The sequence below is a fragment of the Strigops habroptila genome, chromosome 3 (genome assembly GCF_004027225.2).
Source record: "Strigops habroptila isolate Jane chromosome 3, bStrHab1.2.pri, whole genome shotgun sequence".
Classification (NCBI taxonomy): Eukaryota; Metazoa; Chordata; class Aves; order Psittaciformes; family Psittacidae; genus Strigops; species Strigops habroptila.
Window position 1 is genome coordinate 82,164,453 of NC_044279.2, and position 13,156 is coordinate 82,177,608.

Sequence of the window (13,156 nt, forward strand, 5' to 3'; positions counted from 1 at the left end):
GGTAGGTAAAATATTCTATACCAAGCCAAATAAATTAGAACTACAGTCTAGAACAACTTCTGCTCAAGGTAAGCTAGTTGGCTGGCTTTGCTGCACTGACTTAACTTTTCCTATTCCATGAATAGGACCTGGCTTGTATTTCTGGCATATGAAAGAAACCTTGGCAGTTTCTTCACTATCGCCGCTCAGTGGAGACCAAGATAAATGTTTCTAGACCTCTCTGTTCATTTTCTTCAATACCTAAATGGCCTGCAGAATTTGTCTCTAATTTTTCTTAAGCAGAAGAGTTTTCCTGTAAAAATGAATGAATGAATAACTTAAATCACTCTGGTACAGTTTTGTCCTTTTCCTTTTAAATTGCTCACTGTGAGAAATCAAAGTAAGTATCAATGGAAATATATTTAATTATGCTTTTTAATATACAGACATGGTTTTGATTTGCCTCAGCTATTCATGGTTGTTGTATATCCAGTCTCACTTAATTGTGTGAACCAGAAATATGTAAATGGACAAAGTCTGATTTATATTTGCCACCTAATAGAAAGATGGTGTTCACCAAACAAACATACCTTTAAGCACAAATTTCGGGAGCAACCCATATAATCAGGGCTTGCTTGTTTTGCTTTTTGCTTAACGTGGGTGTACCGCAAAGGAGGCATGGCACATAAAGAGGCATTATTAGCCTTGAATTTTAGGATGATATATTACGTTCCTGCTCTGACTCACCTTAAAAACCTGTGCTGTGCAGAACGCTAGATGCATAGGTCAATAGATGTGAGTTAGTTCTTTCCCTTTTCCCCTCTCATACATAAAAGATGTTTTAAGACATTACTGGGGGGGAAAAAAACCCCAAACCAAAAACCCAAACTAAAACCATGAGAACCATCTCAAAACTCTTGTTCATGCTGTAATCATCTGCAGAAGTCAACAGCAAAACCCTGACAGATTTTTCTGTGAAGTGTGTGGTAAAATTATGAGACAGTTCACTAATGTAACCATCCTGACTCCATGTGTCTGGAAGGTTTTCGTGTAGTTGTGTCACATTTCTGCATTGTCCCATAGGATGTGGCTCTCATGGAAACCTAATGGTTAATTCAGACTCTTTAAGGCCTCTCAGCCATTTCTTTTCCCCTTACAAACAGCTTGGTACATTTGCTAGTACTCCACGTGTGGGCTGGCATCCTCCTGGTTAGTGATGCACAATTCCTTCCTGCTGTGGCTTTCCTCTTACTTGTGCTTCTTGGATAACCACTGACTCTGGAATATCCTAAATGGTCAAAACTTTCCAGAACAGCAGCACTGGGAAACATAATTATAACCATTTTCCTATTTATGCTGGCAAATAGGCAACTTGTCATGGTCTGGATCACAGGAGTTTGAATGGAGATGAGCCTCATAAATTTGTATTTTATATTTCTTTTTCCAAAACCCCTTCAAACTTGATTTTATGATACACATATAAGCTAAGCATCGTGCCCTTTCAGATGCTGCTGCTTGAATATGGCAGCTTTCCAGAACACGTGTACATGTCCTAGAAATTTCTTTTAAAATTTACTTGAACAAAGTCAGGGGCTTGGGGGACCAAAAGCAAAGGCAGAGCCTAGATTTAGCTGGCACTGATACTTCCAGGGAGAAGAGACTTTTACAATCCAAACAATCTGACAGACAAAGATAAGCCTTCTGCTTCATCTTTGTTCTTAAAGGAAAATCTGTGCCATAACAGATAGTGAAATTTAATTAATGTTTTAAAATCTGTCTTGATGAGCACTTCTAATACATAAGTATTTAAAACATAATATGGATGATTTTCTAGAAAAAGAAAAAAAAAATAAAAATCTTTCTTGATGAGAGATACTTGTGGTACACCGTGAAGCATTTAGGAACATCTAACAGTTAATGGTGAGCAGCTAGGTACTTCCATATGGGAGTACAGCAAGCTTATTTTGGGATGGGAAGAACCAAAATTCTTTGCAAGCCACTGAGAAAGCATGATTGCCCAGCTTGTTGATTTGGGATAATCTGGGTAAATTAGGTGAGATGAGTCCTTCCTAGAAATCTATTGTATAAAATTGTCTCTGTGTTTTCTTTTTCTTTTCTAAATAGGCAAAACAAGAAGTCATTGCTAATACCTTGGAATACTTTCAAGTCAGGCTTAGGCCTTAAGCACACACTAATGCTGGTATGTTACCTCTTCCAGTCCATAAACAGGGAGAGTACGAAAATGTTAGTGAGCATTTTGCTGATTTTTGATACTTATACACTTTACTTTCTAGCTATCTTGGGAAATCAGTACTCCATACTAAGAAAAATGTCCCGACAAATTCTCCAATATTGTTTTTTTCTCACAGAGATTTGAGTTGTATTCTTCTCTTCTGTGACCTTCAGTGTCTCCATCTATGTGAAGTGCAGAATTAAAAAGGAAAGGTAACATGGGTTGCAGCATACTGACAGCAACTCTTTCATAATCTCATTCTGTAGGCTGGAAAGGTAATTTATGCCATTTTATGAGTTCCTCAAAGTTTTGTTAGAATGAGCATTTCAGTGGAAAGATGCAGGGGAAAAAAACCTGAACCCCATTTGAGACTGGAGTAATGCTGACCTAGATGAATGCTCTTTAGAAATCCCTTCAGAATATCTCTTTCCAATTACGGCCTATTTTCTGAAAAAAATTGTTTTTGCAGATACAGACAAGCTTCAGAAACACTTCCTGATTCCAACTAGTCACCAAACAGACCGTTTTACTGTTTCTGGCCGAGCACATACCTTCATTAGGATGATGCATATGTATTGAGTGTGAGAATATTACAGTCTTTTGTATGTAAAAACAAAGCCAGGTATGTCTACTGAGCATCATAATACAAGACATTCGATGTTTTTTTACTCTGATGTTTTAGCTTAGATGAAACCAAAGATATCACCTAGTTAAGTAAATCTGAGCATGCAGATATTTGTTTTCACATTCTTTGCTCATGTGTTTGGTTTGGTTTTTTTTTTCAATATCTTCCTGTGAAACATGAATGGTGGCATAAGGGGTTACTCTGCCACTGTATTGTCCTGAATCCTTCCTGTCATCTGAGGACAAAAAGGAATGAAGGAGAGACTGTGCACCCTTGGGAACTAGCTGTTGCCCTTATGAGTCAGGTACCAATCCAAGAAGAACCTTCTCAGGTTGGGGTTGTGTTGAAACTGGGATACTGTTATTGCTAAAGCCGTGGTCTCTGGAGGATTCTGCTTTAACTCAGAAGAAAACATGTAGTCATTTGCAGTATATTAATATGAGTGTTCTTTGTTTCTTCTCTGGTGACAAGAACATTTCTGTCCTTTCAGAATGGAAATAGAGTTTGCATTTGTTTGATCTAATGCAACATGACAAGAGACTTGTCTGTGACAGATGACTTTTCTTTATGCAATATGGAAAGGGAAATCTCCAGTGTCACCCTGGAGCTTGGAAAAGGTTTCTACCTTTAGAGATGCATTATCCTGCTTTTAAATATAGTGAGCTATTAGAGAGAAATCCTTAATCATACACCTGATTTGTTTTTATCTGAGTTCATTTTGGATCAAGGGTTCTCAGATGAATGCGTAAAAGCTCTGTTGTTCAGGTCACTTTATTACATGTGTTAACTCTGTAAGAAACATTTATTTGTATTTTGATTTTTTTAAATTTTTAACTTAAAAGTTAAAGCTCTGAAACATTACTGATTTCAAATAAATGTGTACCATTAGCTCTCCACACACACATTTTAGCCTGTTTTGCAATGTCAATATGGTAAAACTGTTTCATTCTGAGAGCAGCTGCATTCATTATAGTAAAGCGATAAAGTGGTAGTATAGACACATTCAAGGTTCTTATGTTAGATAACACAGTGTTAAAGTACTCAAACACTCCTGGTAGCACCTATGGAGCTCTACTGTGGATTTAAATTATTTTGCTAATAATTTGTACCACCCTTCACGGATCTAGATGACTACTTTCTGATTTTTGTAGCTTCCTGTGTATATATCTGTCCTTCCATTCCTGAGTAGCACCTTTTACATTTGAATTTATGTTCATGAATTGAATCTGAATTTAGAAATGAGGGATGTGAAATGTAAAGTTGTATAATTGGGGTTTTATGTACCAGTTTTATTTACTTAGCCTTCAAACTCATGAAGTTGAGAGGTGCTTGGAATTTTCCTACTTATAAAACATTTTTTGGTATGATATTACTGCATCAAATAAATGGATAGTGGATATAGCTTAGTACCTCAGAAACTGAATTAGACTTTATAGGTCAAGTCAGTTATATACTTGATTTGTCTTGGGAATCAAGGTGCATGAGCATTTCCCTTTCTTAGTATTTTCTATCAACATAGTACCTGCATCTCTTTTGTGATCACCCTTCTTCATAATAATGGCCTAGAAGAAACAAATTCAAGGAGGGAAGCAAGTTGAAACAACAAAATACTCCCTCCCTACCCTCCCCAAAATGATGAATCACTGCTGTACTTCAGGGATCACAATCTATTGTCATTTTCTGCATGTTAAAGCAGTTAGTGCAACTGATGGCAAGCTGTCTTTATAATAGAATCAAAAGAATTTTAAACCATTCATCTACTTACATATGTTTTAAATTATCCCAAGAAATTTAACAGAGGATTGGCAGTTTCTCATTTGGGATTGTAAAGGGCTCTTTTTTAACAGTTGCACACATTGCTTTTATGTCCCATGGCTTATACACAACTGACTGTTTATTTATCTGTTAAGGGGCACACAAAAGTGAATTTGGAGATTACATTTTCAGTCGGATCCCATTAGGTGTTTGGTCGTGGTATTTTAATAAGTCAACAGTTGAAGTGAGAACGTTTTTTGTGGACCAAGGGAGAACCAAGTCATTACCTATCAATGGGTACAGCCTGTAATTTCATAACTGGCTCCACACACAAAGGAGAGTGAGTAAGGCCCCAGTTATTAGTGCGTTCATGTTTGCCCTAATTATTGCCCATCCTACTTTTTATCTTCAGAGAATTATCTTCAGAGGGCATCCCAGGGCAGAAACAAGCACAGGTATAATGGTTAGCATCACACTTCTCGGAGGTGGAAAGTATTATGGTATCTTTACTGATGACCTAACGCCTTCTGACTCCACCAGAACTGGCACCTGAGCTCTGAACATGCTTCAATTTAGGAATCAAAGGAGAGAGGCTTGGTAGACTCTTGTCTAAGGACTTGGACTTTCTGACTATTCTAGGTGAAAAGAAGTGGAGAAAGACATCAGTTTCAATCCAATATATGTATCATTTGAGGTTTGGAAAAGGCTAAATGCAGCCTACTGTATAGATCATCTTCTTAGAGTGTTAGTGTTCAAAGTTCAGCTCCCTTCTCTAAGGAGCACAGCAATGATGGAAAGGTTTCCCTCTACCATTTTCCCTCTGCTGTTTTTTTTCTTGAAAGCTCACAGAACCAAACCTGTGTTTTCATTTCTGAATCATCATAGGCATAATGATGAAGACAAACTGACATGTGTTGGTGCAAACTAAAAAAAGTTCTTCAGATTTGCTGAAAAGCAATTTTTTTTATTTGTTATGCCTTTGCTTCTGTAAATCACGTTTATATAAAGGTAAGTCTGGTTTTCAAATGCATGAAAAATACTTCAGTCTACTATATCTGTAGCGTGTGTGTTTACCTACTGATACATACTTGTGTCTATTTATACAAAATATGAATACAAATCTGTGTTTATATTCCAATGTGCCATCTAAGTAACATTTTTTGTATTTTTAAGCGAAGATATATACTGCTTTAGATTTCTTTTTAAATGTGCTCACAGTGGTCTAGAGTTTTGAATCACCCACTGTTTTTTCACTGTGTTTGGTTAAAATAACAATTTACATTTTTTTAGTTTTAATTTTACATAATATAAGGAAATAGCAGGTTACTCTATAACTTTTCTATCTTTGGGAGCAGGAATATTCTCCCTTACACTATCCATGCTGTTGCCAGAGGGCTGGGAAGCTGTTCCTCATTTTTCTGGTCAGAGGAAGACATGACCTTACCCACGTCTCCCTTTTACAGCTACACACGTAAGAGACACAGCTCTGAAAAAGTTCCTATTTGTGGGGAGGTGGGGGGTGGGTGGGTGGTGAATTTTGGTTACGTGCCCAAAACTCAGGAGGCTCATTGTTTGAGTCAACTGTACCATCTGAGTATGTCAACATCTATATGGATTTTAAGCTCTTTTTTATGTTGAAATTATGATTCTATTTAACTCGCAATTGTTTAGTAATATAAGATGTTAGTTGCAAACATAGCTTGGATAAAATTTCAAAACCTATTGTTTTCTATACAGAACATAAGACCAGCAGTGGTGAGAGGACCGAGGACAATCTTACAATGTGGAAACTCCCAACAGTGTAGAATTGCTCACAAAGGTCTTTAGATATGATCAATTTGGATGAAGATTAGAACTTCTTCAAGATTTTAATGTCAGTTGTCTTAAATGTACAAGGACTGGAACAGTCTTTCCTTTGCAAACCCAGTCTAATTTTTTTTTCTTTTCAGATGCTATCAGTACCTCTCCAGCTCCCAGGGACCATACACACCCCATATTTTCTGATGCAGGAGCACAATAACTTCTGTGAAGTTCCTAGGTATTGCTGACCTTGAAATGCTCATATTTTGGGATTCTGTTTGTTTAACCTATCCTTCTTGAGTAACATTTTTCTGGGAATACTGAACTTCATCTGGCAGGAAGTGCACCAGGGCTACATAGCAGGTTCTATGGCAACTGGAGAAGATGTAGAATAAGGAACAGTGGCAAGAGGAGAGAAGAAAATGAGTATGTTTGGGAGAAGAGAGGAGGTTCTTTTTATGTGAATAAGAAGTAACTCTTGACTTTTTTTGAGTTCAGCCAGAGGTTGTAGTATAGGTAGATTCTTAAATTTTTGTAAGAACTGATTTGCCTAGCTCTGGAGATGCTTACTGCAGGGCTTAAACTCCAAAACATTTCTAGCCAGATTCCATCTATTATCAGCACATTTTGAAGTTTCAAGTAATACTGTGCAGGTTTTATTTCTCACTTTCTATCAGTGAATTCTGTACAGTTATGAGCCTTTTCATTCTCAGTTTTCCCAGACTTCCAACAGATGTCTTGCCAGCAGTGAAGATGATTAAAAGGTTTCTGAAGAAGTAGGCTGCTGCTGGAAATCTGAAAGGGATCCCAATGCAGTGCCAAAAATCTTTGGAAAATACGTATGGCCTCCTTCTTACTGGAAATGTGTATGCCCCTTCTTGAAGAAAGCTTCCACAATAAAGGTACTTCATTGCACTTCTGTTTTCTGAACTAGGCGATAGGTAAGTGAAATTTCTACAGGTAGGATGAAAAGGTGAAGAAGGATGAGCTTGGGCTTTAGTCTCAGCTAAGTGTTGGATAGCATTGGCAAATATCCTGATAATATGCATTTAAACCACTGAGTAGGTGTTGGTCCCCGGTTAGGTTTTAGGATACTACTCTTGAGCATTTCCATCTGGCTAGGAGTTTTCAACTTTTTTTTCCATAATGCCGACTTAATCATTATAATTAATTTCCTCATCACTTTGAAATTAAATTATTGCAATGCACCCTGCTTAGTATATGAAGCATTGCTTGATTCATATTTGATATCAAAGTGTCTATTGAGCTACAACTAAAAAGTTCAAACATTACACTCGTATGAATAAGCAAAAGGCTTAGTATATTTTCAAACAGTATGTTTTGATGACAAAATATCTATGCTTCAGTTTATTGAAAGGAATTAGTGCAGTTTGAGAACGTTAAGTGATGTAGAGCCTAGCATTAATGAGGAGCTGGATTTAACCCAGGAGGTAGTTTCCTGTGCTAGATTTCTCTCTTGTGTTGGGCACCATACAGATAACCCCCCCATTTATCTGGATTGAAATATTCAGATATGTTCTCTTTTCCTTCTTACTTAAGGCAATAGAAAGGTCTTCAGCAGTATCCAAAAGTTTATAAACTTTCATGACCTTTTTTTCTTGTTTTCTACAGACCAATTTAGAATTGCTGATTTTTTTAAACTTTTTTTTTTCGTAACGGTTGCAGAAAAATGTAGCCATAAGTCCGTGATCTTCATCTAAACACAGGGGATGAGGAATTAGCAAAGCTGCAAAGACAGATGATGACTTGCTGACTTTTTTCCTGAACATTTTTCCCCTTCAAAGGGCCTATTTCCTTCATTAAATTATGCTACTGAAGCTCAGAAGATGATAGGAAAAATACAAGAACATTTTTCTTTGACAAAGGTGTGTTTTCAAAGGATACTACCTGAGCGTTATATTAAAAGCTGTCCATATTCCTTTTTCCTTTAGGTCTGATCTTCCTCTGATTGGAAGTCAAAGATGTTGCTTTTAATTCCAAGATGATACCTGAAATGTTCATTCATCTTAAAGTATCTTAATTTTTCATAATACTTGAGAAAGACCTCTAAGAGTCAGCATAATAAAAACTTCTTGCCCTTACTCCTATGATTGTCTAACCAAACAGTTAACTTCTCAATGTGTCTTGAAAAAATAAGGAGAGATGGTTCTTTTGTTATCGAGATTTAAGATGACCATCGGTTAACACTCTTTAAGGATGTATTTTGACCATATTTTCTATTCAAGTGGCTTACAGAACTATTCTGAAGCAATTATCCAATTTTACAAGATGATTCAGAGGAGCTTAAAAATACCCCAGTGCAAGCCAGGTAAGCAGCTAAATGCTCCTTTTTCCCTTTTTTGCTTTTTTTCTTTTTTCTCCCAGATAAGTCTCAGCTAAAACAGCTTTACCTTACCACTCAGGAATGTTCTGTTTGAAGCAGTCCCAGTTAATCCATGAGTCATTATGGAACAATTTACAGTATATGCTGATCCATTCTACACTCATTCCATACCACACACTGTGGGACAGATGTGTGTATATGTTTCTTTCAAATGACTCTTGCATAGCCCTAATGACACAGGTACAAATTAAGTCTTCAGCTAAATCACTTGTGTAGTGAACAATCTCTTTAGGATCTTCTGGAAAAAAAGAAATGTACTTGCAGATGATTTATGTCCCAGGGCTGCAAGAAACACAGAAGATCCCAAGCCCTGCAGTTTTCACTATATTGGTAGTTAAATTGAGCCAAGTGCTGTGGAACTCACTGTTATTAGAAGCTTTTGCAATGAGAACTATAGGCTTTTGATTTCATATTGAGTCTAACCTGCTTAGATACTTTCAAAGCTACTATACTTTTCCAAGATGCAGACATATACATTAGAGTGCTTAGTGATGTTTCTGTTGGAATTGAATTTGCAAATCTCTGAGTGCCACACATTAATCTTATTTAATTAAAAATAAGTTTATTTTTCCCTGGACTGAACTGGAACTTCTTAAAAGATTTGGCCTTTGGTATTTGCTACCAAAATCTTTTACAGGTAGTTTAATGGCAACGTTGTAATACAGCCAAACTTGTCTTTAACACTTCTTCCTGAAATTTCGTAGTTAGGGCCGGACTTCCAATTGCAGGTTTCTACTGAATCGATGCAATTAGCAGCAGCTGAAGAGCTGTCCAGTAGTCAAAAACAAACCCTATTGTCTTTGTCGCCGTTTAGATATCAGTTTGCCTAGATTGGAGGATATCAAGTGGTGCTTTCTATTTGATCTACCCCTGTGCTTAGGACGCCTACCAATAGTTTCACCTCAGTTTATGCCAGGCAGTGACTGATTACAGACTCAAAACACAGTCCTTCCCTGAAGGGACTTACAGCCACTGGCATGGTACAGTAGATGAGTAGTACAGGGAAAGGGAATATAGAGAAGTTTTAAAAATAACGTCATAGTCTTAGCATTTTTTAGTTGGATAGGAATGCTAGGGTTAGATAAAAGATGTAAATATGCATAGGTGAAATCAGAGATTCCTGGAAGAATGAGAAAAGTTGAACACATGGTTTTGAGGGATAAAAGGTAGAAATGTTATGTGCCAGGAGGAAGCACATATTCTTTTGAATGAAAGAATTCTGGCTCCAGTAGTCTTGTTATAGACTTACCAAGTCTAGTGATGGTTCTGGTATTGAAATACCTCAGGGAAATATCAGTGTGCATTAAGTTTTTCATCTGCAAATGGAGGCCAATGTTATTTTCAAATGCTCTGAGATGTCTAATTAAAGAGCCATATGAAAGTGAGATTCACAATAATGATGTTCACTGGCACAGGCTGCACAAGAAAGTTGTGAATGTTCCATCCCTGACAGTGTTCAAGGCCAGGTTGGATGGGGCTTGGAGCAACCTGGTCTAGTGGAAGGTGTCCCTGCCTGTGGCAGGGGGTTGGAACTGGATGATCTTAAGGTATTTTCCAATGCTAACCATTCTAAAATGATAAAAATAACTGTTGTCATCATTTTGAAAAACAAAATTAGTGTCAACTATTCACTGTGACAAAAATACTTATTAAAACAACCAAGCATTTGAGGCAAGTAGGTAGTATGGTAATTTTTCAGTTAAGCAGTTGTAGCTTTGCAAGGTTGTAAGTTATTGAAAACGAGGTCTTACAGTGAAGTCTCAAGAAAACTTTAAAACTATCCCTACTCACAGAATCTTTTTTTTTTTTTTCTCTCTCTCTTTAGTATCTTTGTTGCTGCCTTACTATTGTTATATGAGTTACATGCTAATGGAAAAATATACTTCCGGATCTAGCTTTTGTTTTTGGGGGCTACTCTTGAACATTTGCTAGGTTTAAACAACATCACTTCCACCTATGATCATCTACATTGTTCATCTGTCAGCATAAAATGTAAGAGCAGATGAAAAGCAAGAAGCCATGTACAGGTATGAACTGTAGCCTGGGCATATGTGTAACTTCCTCTTCACTGTGCTTGAAAACATAAAGGGAGAATGAAGCTGCTGAAGAAGCAATTGTGCTGAACATGCATGGACCATGTACATCCTATACCTAACTGTCCCTGGAATGGTGTTTGCACTTTGCACATGTGAATGTTTGCAGTAGTGGATATAAGGAAGAATGCATACAATTAAAATTAATATAATTTATGAATCGCAGTTTGTGTAGAGGTTTTCTGGCTGTTCTTCCAGTAGTGTGATTAGAAGTCCTTGTCCAAGTCCCACTGAAATAATTAAACTTGTTTTCATGTACCTCTCCAGGCTGGGGCCACATCTATCCATTAATTCAAGTGCACTGTCAGTTAGGACCCAAACTTACTACTGACGTAAGTGACAAACTCTTCCTGCCTTTAGCAAAATATGCCTTGGAACAGTGTATATTATGAGATGTTAAGTATTTTAACAACTGAAGCATCTGTATTCTGTGGAGGTCTGAGATGGCATCCAAAACGGTCACAAGATGCCAATGTGATTGCATTCCTCACACCAGAAGGACAGTGGTCTCTCCACATATTGTTTTCACCATTATTGCAGTCATATCACCAGAGTATCTCTGCCAATTCATATTCTTGAGAAATTTTTGTCACAGGAATAGATCAATTTTTTTTTTCTCACACTCTTCATTACTTTTTCTGAGTTGTTAACTGATATGGAGCCAAATTTGGAAAATTTAGCCCAGGAACTGATTTGTTTTCTCATTTATTTTCTAATTCATACAAGTGAAAAGTGTCAAATGAAGTAGTGAATAGGATAGCCTAAAACTATTAACATACAATGTGCTTTTGCTTTGTATTCCCTTGTGTCCTGGGAAAAGTCATCTTCTCTGCTTCAGTCTTCTCTTGCACTGTAAAATGAGAACAGTAATGCTTTTGTATTTCCCTAACCAAAGTGTTTTCAGGATTATATTGAACTAGACATTCCCACTGATGAGCACTTTCATGCATGAATGCCTTTGTTGAGGTCAGTGAAATTGCTGGTTTCAGTTGGGTTCAAAATCTCTCCCTGAGTCATCTCCAGTTTCTGATGAGCAGTGAGGTGAGCACTTACAAGAGGAAATAAGAGAATTTAGGCCATGTGGCTCTTCCTAATATCAGTGGAAATATATACGTAAACCCTCACGCTTCAGTATTTGGAGTATTTTACACTTTGACAGCTTGACAACTTTCTAACATTATCGTATTACAGCTATTAGTCCAAATCCCCTAGACCTCTACTCAGCCTTTATGCAGGTAAATCTATTTAGAGCTTTAATAGTGGAATGTACTTCAGGAAGGCCTGGACCATTACAGGAAAAGGAAAACAAAGGACTGATAGGCAATTTGCTTAATGAAAGGTAAAGTCAAGAAAGGCACAGTTCAAAGTTGAGTTTTACCAGAGGCAAATCAATGTTTGTTTTTACAATGAACATTTTAGCCATAACCAATAAAACTTTGATCCATTAGGGTGAAAATCTAAGAGTTGTTGTGCGATGGTGGTGTACTAGTTTTTGACACATACTCAAATGAAAGGACAGGATGATGTGGGAGGGTGATCTTCTATAATTGACAGGTGAAAGACAGTCTACAGGCTTATCTTCTGTTATTTGTTTATAGGTGGATCATTTGCTATGAAATTCACTCATAAGACCAATTTAAGCATCAGGTTGCATTCTACAGTTCAGCAATTTCACATTGCAAGTATCTGAAGAACTTTCAAAGTAATGCTATCTGCGTCTCTGTAATTTTGCTGCTAATTTTTTTTTATATTTTTTTTTAGACCTTCTCTTGCTGTCTCCTCTGTTTGTTGATTATTCTGGAGATGGCATCAGAGTTGGGAGCCTCAGCATGCATACTTTGTCCAAGCCCAACCACGTGCCTGCGCTTCATGCGTGACAGCTGAACAAGAGCTAAGTGAAAAAACTGTTGAGCATGAAAAATGTGGAGGAGTGTCCTCAAAGGACTTGACAGGTGTTTATTGCCTATCCTGGAAGGTTTTAATGCTTGCAGTCTGTAGCCATCACTCTGGCATGGCAGCACTGGCATCTTTCCCTAACACTCCTGTAGCATAATCCCAACTGTGGTGCAAGGTGTTCGGGAAGGGTGTGGCCATGTCAGCACTGTAGATGAGGAAACCTTTGTTTCTGTCTGTTTCAGAATAAGTTATTGTTTAGTTTATGTTAATAATTTTATATGCAGAAAACGCCGTTGAAACCGTTCTTTGCAACATTATGTGCTGCAAAAGTTGTACTTTATTTAGTGCTATTCATTCTCTATTAGCATTAT

The 13,156-nt window shown here is 37.2% G+C and overlaps 1 long non-coding RNA gene across 1 annotated transcript; it reads left to right on the forward strand.

Annotated features, from left to right (window-relative positions):
- Positions 1-8,542: 8,542 nt before the first annotated feature.
- LOC115605340 lies at positions 8,543-12,821 on the forward strand. Its single transcript, XR_003990569.1, has 4 exons — positions 8,543-8,721; positions 10,622-10,823; positions 11,157-11,221; positions 12,651-12,821. It is a non-coding gene; the product is annotated as an uncharacterized LOC115605340 (long non-coding RNA).
- The last annotated feature ends 335 nt before the right edge of the window (positions 12,822-13,156 follow it).